We start from the raw sequence: 9,423 nt of genomic DNA, 5'->3' as shown, positions 1-9,423 counted from the left end.
TGTCATCGGGAAACAGCAAGCGGGGTGCTTCCTCCCTCTCCTGCCACAGCTGGGAAACCAATTGCTATCTGTGTGTGACCCTGAACAAGCTGCAAAGTGCTTTGAAAAAGTTTTGCTCAGTTTTTCCTTCCCCCTCTCAGGCTCAGTTTAGAGGCATAGAAAGGCACAAAAATTAATTTCTGGGCATAGTCAGCGATAAGGGATACACAAGACAAGACAGCCACTTATCAAAACAGGATGTTCCCATGTTGTCAAAAAAAGTAATGTTACCAACCCTTCAGAAATAGGCTAAACTTCCACATTCATGCTGGATCAGGATTCAGCAAACCTTTTCAGCACAGGCTGAAATTTAAGGTATGGTTGTGCTTGCACATCTTGCACTTCATCTTTAATCCAGAGAGCACAGGGACCTGCTGCCACTGCGGATATACCCAGATCTAAAGATCTAGGTGGGTTTGTGTCATACATGAAATCCCTATTTGTGCTTGGTCTTTGCATATTAAGTGCTTTAATTAATTTTGAGTTAAATATTTTTAAATTGAATGTTAAAATTAACCCATCAGCCCAGGTACACAAATCAAGTTTTATTATTATGGTTTTCACTTGTTCAAAGCAGTTTATTTGCACCCTTCCCAGTTAAAAGTTCCCCAGTTAAAATCCCTTTTCAAACATTAATCACTTGTACACCATAAGAGTTATCCTTCCTGTGTTTACTGTATACTTTTACAAGTGTTTTAAGATGTGTTGGATGTATTTTTTGGATGTTTTTACTTGTACTTTGGTTCCAAGGCAAATTTCAAAACCCCAGTTCCAACAAACAGCCCAGCCCCCATAGCCATTACCCTGTAGGCAAGTACCATAGCAACCTGAATTTTAATGACCCTTATCTCAACTGATACCACCCCTCTGACAAGGATGAGCCATTGGTGGACAGAGATAATCTGTCAAAGGGAAAACACCAATCACCTTAAACCAAAGGGGCGGGCTGGGGCGGAGCAAAGGCACTATAAAACAAGAGGTCAGAGAAAGACATGCCCCCTTCTCTCCAGCTTGCTGAGGTGGAGTTCAGTGCTGGGAAGGCCTACTCCTATTAAGGAGCCTTTAGTAATTTTTGTGGCTTTTGGACCCGCCAAAAGCCAGCCTAGCACTGCAAGCCCTTTTTCTCTACCTGAGGTCCAGTGCTGTTTCAGCCAGAAGATCTAAAATCCCTGCGCTCCTGGGGCATACCATCTACCGAGCCATAGGATCCCAAATTTTTATATTTTGCTAATTTTTGTAATTTTTCAATTTTTCCATTTTTAATTAATTATTTTAATTTAAACTAAGAGTTGTCTCATTTCTCACAGTTTGGAAGAGATCTCAGCCACTGGGATAAGACAATCCTCTTTCCTTCCATTTCCGAATTTCAAGTAGCCTGAGCCCTGACAATTTCTCTAGGATCCATAATTAGCACAGGGCTAATTGTGGATCCTAGAGAAATAGGATAAAGAAACTGAGCTCAAGGGATCAGCTAAGTTTGCAGCCTGATAAAATTATATTCAGCTGTTGCTTCCTTAACTCCCACAGGAATGAGCAAACCTGGCTCAAAGACTTAGTACACTGAATTTCAAATCCTAGACAAAAGACATTGTAGCCAATGATTAAGCCTCTTGCAATTTGAATGTGAAGCAAGGCTAGATATTTACCTCTTTCAATTTTCTCTACATCATTCACTTCCTTTTTTACATAATATACAATAGCAACTGACACTTGAGCAGCATTTATTCTTCTGTGCACTTTGTTAACATCACTGAAAATGTAATATGCAACACAATTTCAGTGGTCCTTCCCGAATTTAAGTATTTGCCTTAAATAGTTCCCAAGGTTTAGAATGGAATGCAAATAAACCTTTTTTTTTTTTTTTCTTCTCTAGAGAGGAACTATTGGGACATCAGTCCCTTTTTTAGTGGGAAGTGGGAGTATTTAATTCTGTGGCACATGGGCTGTAAGCTGGTAACATATGAAATGAAGATGATGGAGGTGGAAATCCTGTCAGACACGCTTCTCCCATTGCACATCTGTCCCTTGTCCACCACGAAGGCCAAATCAGAGGAAGGAGGGAGCAGCTCTTCCTTGACACTTTTAACCAGATGTCAGCAGAGAGCAGCATTTCCAAGTGGTGGATACAGAACAGGCTGGGTTTTGCACGGAGCACCCCTACTTTTGCAGATGTTCATTTGCAGTAATCTATTTTGATCTATTTTTTTTTTTTTAATATATATTTGCAGTTCATAATGAAGCTTATAACACTTGATAATTTTACCAGGTTGTTTATTATCATGGCTGGGCTTTGATGATGCTGTGATTTGGAAGCATGTTAAGGGAATGGAAAAGGGGGACCTAAACTGGGAAACCAAACAAATCTGATATTTCAGTGATACTTGCAAATCAGGATTGAAAACCTCTGTTCTTTCTTGGCTTTCAATGGTTTTTTTACTTTGTATTAACATTTTGGTGGTTAAAAAATAGAATGGTCTTGCTGAACTGGATTTTTTAAATGACTATTTTTGTCTGGATTTAGGATTTTAAAAATCCTCAAAATATCTTTTCAGACTCCTTTATACTTTCCATAGATATTGTATATAAAAGATGAAGATTAAAATATTCAGAAATTCTTGCTTTTTCTTGTTGACCTCCTTACAAAAATGTGTATTCTTTTATCTAAATTGTGCTTATTGCAGTAAGTGCACTTGCCTTTATCGTTTCCCACTATTAATTTTTTCAAAGTAGATAAATACTTAATTTGCCACTTAGTGCACAATTAACTGTTTTTAATTTGTCAACTGCTTTTAATTTGCAACACTGCAGAAGCAAATACTCAACCACCACCTGATTCCTAATGAGGCGTGCTGATCTTGAGGATGCAGCTCACACTGGGGGCATAGTGGGGAGAGTCATTGCTGCAGATTTAATTCAATTGTTGTTTTCTTATGGTTAGGATGAAGGATATTGTCCTAGCTGTACCTCCATCCTACTAAAAGTCTGACTGAGAGGCTACTGTTAGAATCATATACTGTGCAAGTAAATACAAAAGCATGTACGTTCTTGAATCCTTTCTAAATCTGCGTGCCCGGAAGTCCAAAATCAAATCTTTAAAAATAGTGGCCAGAATTCTGCTAATTCTGGAGGCCAGAATTAGCTTGTGCACTCATAAATTAAGGAAAGTTCTGCTGCATGTGCAGTCCTGGGCAGATCTCTGGGCCTGGGCAGCTGTGGCTGTTGGAAATGCAGCACCATTGAGAGGTTAGAGGTGTTGTAGGAGTGGTCCAAAGCCAAAATATTATAGTAGAGTATAGGAGCCTTTAGAGACTCCCTTCAAGGGTTAATGTTAAATTAGTTCTTGCACAACTGTTTCTTTTTTGCCAGTGAGGCTTTGGGGAAATTGGGATGTTTTGTAAGACTGAAAATTTCATGTTAGCCTTATGTGTAGGCAGGCACCCTTCGGTTGGATAACTTTGGTATACACAGGACAATCCTAGATTTACAGTATTTTTATGTAGGGCATTTTAATTTGGGTTTTTTTAGGCTGGCTTCTGCCTGGGAAAGTGTTATATGAATACATTTTGATTATTACATATTTAATGACTGTGGAGTGGTGGGAGTGAAAGTCTTCCTCCTAGGAACCTTGTAAGGAAAACTTCAAAGGCTGCCTTTTATTGTGAGGCCTTTTCCTGCAGGAAATATTTGATACTGAGTAACCATGAAAACATGGGGCTTTAGAAGAAAAGTGGTTTTGCTTGAAATCCAGCTACAGACCTGCCATTGTTGGTGGAATCTCCTTAATGAATTGTTTAATGGTGATTGTCTTGAAGGGAGAAACTGAAGGAGTGTCCATATTGCTCTTAAATACTGTATCAAAAACCTTTGAAATGGCAGGACAAGGTGCAGTCCTGGATTCTGACTCTAATATTAGAAGGAGTAGAAGCTATTTAGGGAGATCACACAAAGCTGCCTTCTGCTGCCCATCTCCCTTGTCTTCCCCTCACATCCAGAATTATGGATTATGTATGTTTGGGACTGTAGGGCTGCTCTGTACCTGTTTGTGAACCTGCTGAACATGAACTTAGCTTTTCCCTTTTTGAACCTCCTCATACCATCATCCTCCTCAGATACCTCTGGCAGGAAACTCCAAAAGTTCATAATCCCCAGCCTTCTGGCACGGTTCATTTTTTGGTTCCTTGTTCTTTTTACAGGTGATGAGGAAGGCTAATATTTTTCTGAGGCTGAAGAGACAACAGTGCTTTCTTACAGGACACCTCAAATCATGAATTTTTTAGATTGGGTTAAAACTACACGTAGGGTATTTTAGTCTAAATTCTTTATTTTAAAAATTTGATGTTTGTCTATCAGTTTCCTCTTGATGAATTTTGAACTAATTGATCCCTTGCATCTAAACTTACATGTAGAGAGAGCTGTAGACGTGAACTTCTCAGCTTGTGAAAAATGAGGTTTTGTGTAATGGAACCTCAATTTTTATCTGTTCTGAGCCATGAGAATGGTCTGCATCCCATACACCACAGAGTATTTCACCAGTAAGGACCTGCATTCTGGCTTGCATCACAATACTTGCTGCTAATAGTCTTGTTTAATTAGTAGGTGATTTGAGAGGAAGCTGAGAGGAGGAATCCAAGCATGGAAATTGAAGATGGAAGTATTTCTGGGGAGTGATTAAGGAGTATTAAAGCACAGTTTAGGAAACTGCCAGTCTTCATTAGTTTCAGTACAACTTATTTTATATTTGTGTATTTTGTTCTCTCACCTCTTTTCGGAAAGCAAAGCTCTTTTTAGCACAGAACTGCACCATCCACTTTTACAGTCTTGTTCTCCACTCCTTTTTTTAGATTTTTCTGGCAAGTTTCTGTAAGAAATATTCTCTGCTCTAACTGTGAGACTGTGAAGAAAGGGTTTATAGAGCAGTTAGCTCCTCCTACTCCCCAAACCAACCTACAGCTTTGAAGATAAAGTCTCCATTCATAGACTCAAATACAAGATAATTATTAAATACCACGGTCCTTCTTTCCAGGAAGGTTTTCAGTTGTCTTATATTTTGGAATAACTTTTCCTATTGGATTGCATGTTATTACAGAGAAAATATAACTCATAATGAACGAGGGCAATTACTGAGGAAGATTCTACTGATCTACTGGGCTGAGTAAGAGAGCAGACCAGTTGTGCAGTGCTATGTCTGAGGTAGAGAATCGATTAGTTAAAAAAAAAAGGAAAGAAAGCTGTTCAGTCTTGACCCAGGGAAGGGTAAACATGCAAACATCAAGCTTTATTCTAGTGCAAAGAATGTAATTTACGGGATCATGTTAACATTTGGCCATTTTATACTTCCTCCAAGAATTCCAGATCTGAGTTTCTCAGTGTGACAGTCTCATGGAGATGAGGACTTGCTTGTCTGTTCTGGGCCATGTTGTTTCTTGCATTTATGAACTGCTGTGGGACAAATTTGTCCCAGATATGTGCAAGGAAGTGACTGTGGTCTCTGTCAGATAATCAGTAAATTTATTGATATATAGATAAAAATTTTACACTGTTACCTAGACAGTAGATAATCACTGCTCCATTATCAGGTCCTCTCCCAGTTTCTCCCATCTTCCTGAAAAGTGGCTGCTGTTCCTATTCTTTCTCATTAGTCCCTGAATAAAAACATGGAACGTTCATGGACAGCTTTGAAGCTGAAGGTCTCTGAAAGAGCCATCCTGAGAATGCTGAGGCAGCTGTGACATCTCCGACTCAGACTGCTGGTATGTCAGGAAAACTGTTTTTTTTTTCTTTCAAAGGCCTGAAATCAGCCTTGAGAAGAACAGGCTGCTAAATGTGCATGCACCAGGAGAGAGAAGTTATAAGTAAATAAGTAAAATAAATACAAAATAAGTACCAGGAGAAAAAAGAAGATATGGAATAGAGGGACTTTTTTGCTATGTATTTTTTATATGAACAGTGCTCCCCCTGTCCTTCCTTTTGTGCAATGGAATTCTGGCCTGGAAGAGAAACTTCATGAATTGTGTATTGACCTTTCCTGCTCCTGTAGGAAGTGCATTCATAGCCTATGTCTGCTGCTAGAGCAAAAAGAGGGTGGCAGAGATACAGAGACTTGGGAACAAAACCCTAAACATGCTGCATCGGAACTGACAAGACAGCAGATCAGGCTGTTCCCTGATCAAAGTATTTGTCCTTATGGATGTTTGGCAGAACTGTTCTGCACTCTTTTTTCATTTAAACTAAATGCCATTATCATTCCTTTAGTAAAGCTTGATCAAATTTCAGTGTCAGTGTGAAATTCATACAAATTAATTTCTTTCTCAGTTTGCAGGTACCAGCAGCACAGAAAATGCCCTCAGAACTGGCCTTGTCAAACTTGTGGTCAGCTCAGCTGGCAGACCATTTCCTGCTGGGACCTGGAAGGCTGCCCAAACATTATACATAGGTCAGCAACAATTAGCACATAATATGGTAACTCCTACTAAAACAAATAAACAAACAAACAAAAAACCAAAACCAAACCAAACCAAACCAAAAAAAAAAAAACAAAACCACCCCCCCCAAAAAAAACAAAAAAAAAACAAAAAAAAAACAAAAAAAAAAAAAAAACAAAAACAAAAAAAAATAAGGAAAGGAAAACAAAAGCCATGTAGACTGAGATTTTCAAATTAGCATCACTTAGTGATGTTGAAAATTTATATTCAATTTTTCCATTTTATGAGAGCTGAGCTTTTGCCCTAAAAGGTAGAAAATCCCAATTCTTTAAAAATAAGCAGATAAGGCTGTTGATGGCCTTGCCTCCTGCAGGATTAATTTTGTCTTTTGAGTTTCATTTAAGATGCAACAGCAAGTGCTGATGTGCATCAGCTCTGCAGACGTGAAACTGAATTTCTAGTGATCTGCAGGGCTAGTCTAGAACACACAATGGGAAGTCACAGGATATGCTCCAAACAGTGTTACTAAAAGAAGAAAGATGAGTTTTATTTTCTTTAAAATGTGGCTTTCACAGTACTTTGCTAGACAAGCTACTGATGTTGGACTCCACTAAAATGTTCTGTGTTGCAATTTTTGAAAAAGCCATAAGGAAGAAGCAAAGAAGCACATATTGGCAACAGATCTGCAGTCAGGTCCCTGGTCCAGCTCTTGGGGTTCTTTTTTTCAGAAAATGAATGTGTTCCATGTAGCACTCTGAAATTCTTCACGGGAAAGTATTTTGCCAACATGTTGGGAAAATGTTGTTGGTCCACAGCTGACAATGGCTTTCTTTGTTACTGAAACATGTTTAAAACAGCAAATTGAACTGACTAGCCTGAAAGCAGACAGCTTTCATTCCACAGAGCTTCAAGAGGTTCTGAAAGAGCGAAACCAGGAAAAATATGTTAGGAGAAGAGGAAAATTTAGTAAGTTGTTAGCCCAGGATTTTATTTTGAGAAGCCAGTATTATAATTGTCCTGTGGATGGTTATGGAGCTATTTGCCTCTATCTCTCAGCAACTCCAGGAAATCAATAGCTGTCAGAAAATGCCCTTTGCCATCTGTCATTACAGGTTATTCATAAACCTGATGCAATGCTGAGGAAGAGCCTGGGCAATCAGATGACTAAATGCCTGGTGCCTTAAACAGAAATATTAAATAATAATTAAAACTGTCAGCCATTAATGCATAAATACAAACATGCTCATAGAATTTTTTTCCTCATTTTAATTTCCAGATTGCTGAAAAATATTGAGCTGACGAAGATATATACCACTGACTGATTATTCATGCCCATCAATGTCCTCATTTCTCTGGGCTGGAAGACTCAAGCTGAAAGCAGTATCATGAATAATTTTTATATTTATAGAGCAAACTGTATTTGCAATCCAGTCGAAGGTTGCTGCTGTTGGCGTAGATCATCCATAGGAAAAGGGAAGGATCCAAGGGTATCTTGCTTTTATTATCCACACATTTGCCTCAGCTCTTGTTCCTCTTCCCCACAGCACTCAGTGTAGCTGATGTACAGGAGAGTTCACCTTAGAGTAACTAGGAGACAACAGGAACTTTTCTCATGCAAATAGATGATAAATAAACACCCACACATGTTCCCTCAGACAGAAACACTCATTCGTGCACAGGGTAGCACCAACAGCCTCATCCTGTTCCCCTCTCTGGATGGTCAGGAGGAAGGTCCATTAGTGGAAAACATAAACATACATGTACATCATGGCCCAGTAGCTGGCCCTTGGATCCTTCATTGTGACATAGAGATGAGCCTTGAATCACATAACCTAAGACAGCCTGTTTAAAAAACCCCAAAAGTTAATTACGATTATTTGAGTAAATTACGATTTATTGAGTAAATTCTTATTAAATAGTTAATGATTTATAGATGCTTCCTCTAGAAGATGTATATAAAGGTCCCTGTCTGAGATACAGTTATTTTTATGTAGAAATTACAGATTCTCACTAATATTCCAGGTATATATTCCAGGTATGTTGTTAAAGGATTTGACCATTTGAAACCATACAGAGGATAAGGAAAGGGGGATGTTAAGATCAGGAAGTAAACCTTGAATTAGCAAAACAGACCAGTTCTGCATAAAAGCACCCAGTGAGAGAGTGATCAGGGACTCAGTTTTCTCATCTCCCAGGAACTCTGAATATTTATTTAATTTCTTTTGCTGACAAGTTTTAGTTAAATCCTGTCTGGGTCACCTCTTTCCCAGTCTTGATAATTACTTTGGGCATTTCTAATATAAATTACATCCTGCATTGTTGAATGCAATTTCAAATCGTTGGTCTAATTAAGGAGCCTCAGACTCACAAAACATTAATTAATTATGAAGTATCTGGGTAGTGTGTGTCTATGTGCATGCTCAAAATAAAGCAGCTAGAAAATCTTTCCTTGCTAGTTGTGCTTTTTAGACAATTCATTATAATGATCACTAGTTCCTGAGTGCAAAAGTCATTGTTTTCCTGGCAAGTTCGCCCAGATAAAAAAATGCATCCAAGTGCTCTGCAGCATCACATTCCCAACAGCCAGCAGGAGAGCAGCTTTGTTGGTGGGAGTGCTTTGTTCCTCACCCACTGCATGGCTTCAGACACACACACACACACACACACACACACACACACACACGATGTCAAACACAGCTGGGTGTGCTGGCCCTGCCCTCTTCCCCTCCTTCAGCAGAATAACAACACTCATCTCCCTGCAGTCCTGGGAATATGGGAGTTCTTTGCTCTGGCTATGCCACAGCACCCTGCAAGCACAAATTTCTCCAGTGACTAAGGGCTGTCTCATCAGCCCCCAGTAACATGCATCAGAAAAAGCAAAATGTACAGGAAAAAGCATGAACTATAATGCTGGGGGGAAAAAGACTGGGTCTGAAAAACTGCCTCTAAGCTAAGCTAAGCA

At 39.1% G+C, this 9,423-nt stretch overlaps 1 long non-coding RNA gene across 1 annotated transcript; it reads left to right on the top strand.

Annotated features, from left to right (window-relative positions):
- Nucleotides 1–5,722: 5,722 nt before the first annotated feature.
- Nucleotides 5,723–8,769, top strand: LOC138107707 (uncharacterized). Its single transcript, XR_011149665.1, has 3 exons — nucleotides 5,723–5,789; nucleotides 6,352–6,472; nucleotides 7,738–8,769. It is a non-coding gene; the product is annotated as an uncharacterized lncRNA (long non-coding RNA).
- Nucleotides 8,770–9,423: the final 654 nt, after the last annotated feature.

Source organism: Aphelocoma coerulescens, chromosome 3 (assembly GCF_041296385.1).
Source record: "Aphelocoma coerulescens isolate FSJ_1873_10779 chromosome 3, UR_Acoe_1.0, whole genome shotgun sequence".
NCBI classification, from domain to species: Eukaryota; Metazoa; Chordata; class Aves; order Passeriformes; family Corvidae; genus Aphelocoma; species Aphelocoma coerulescens.
This window is presented reverse-complemented; position numbering and strand designations above follow the sequence as displayed.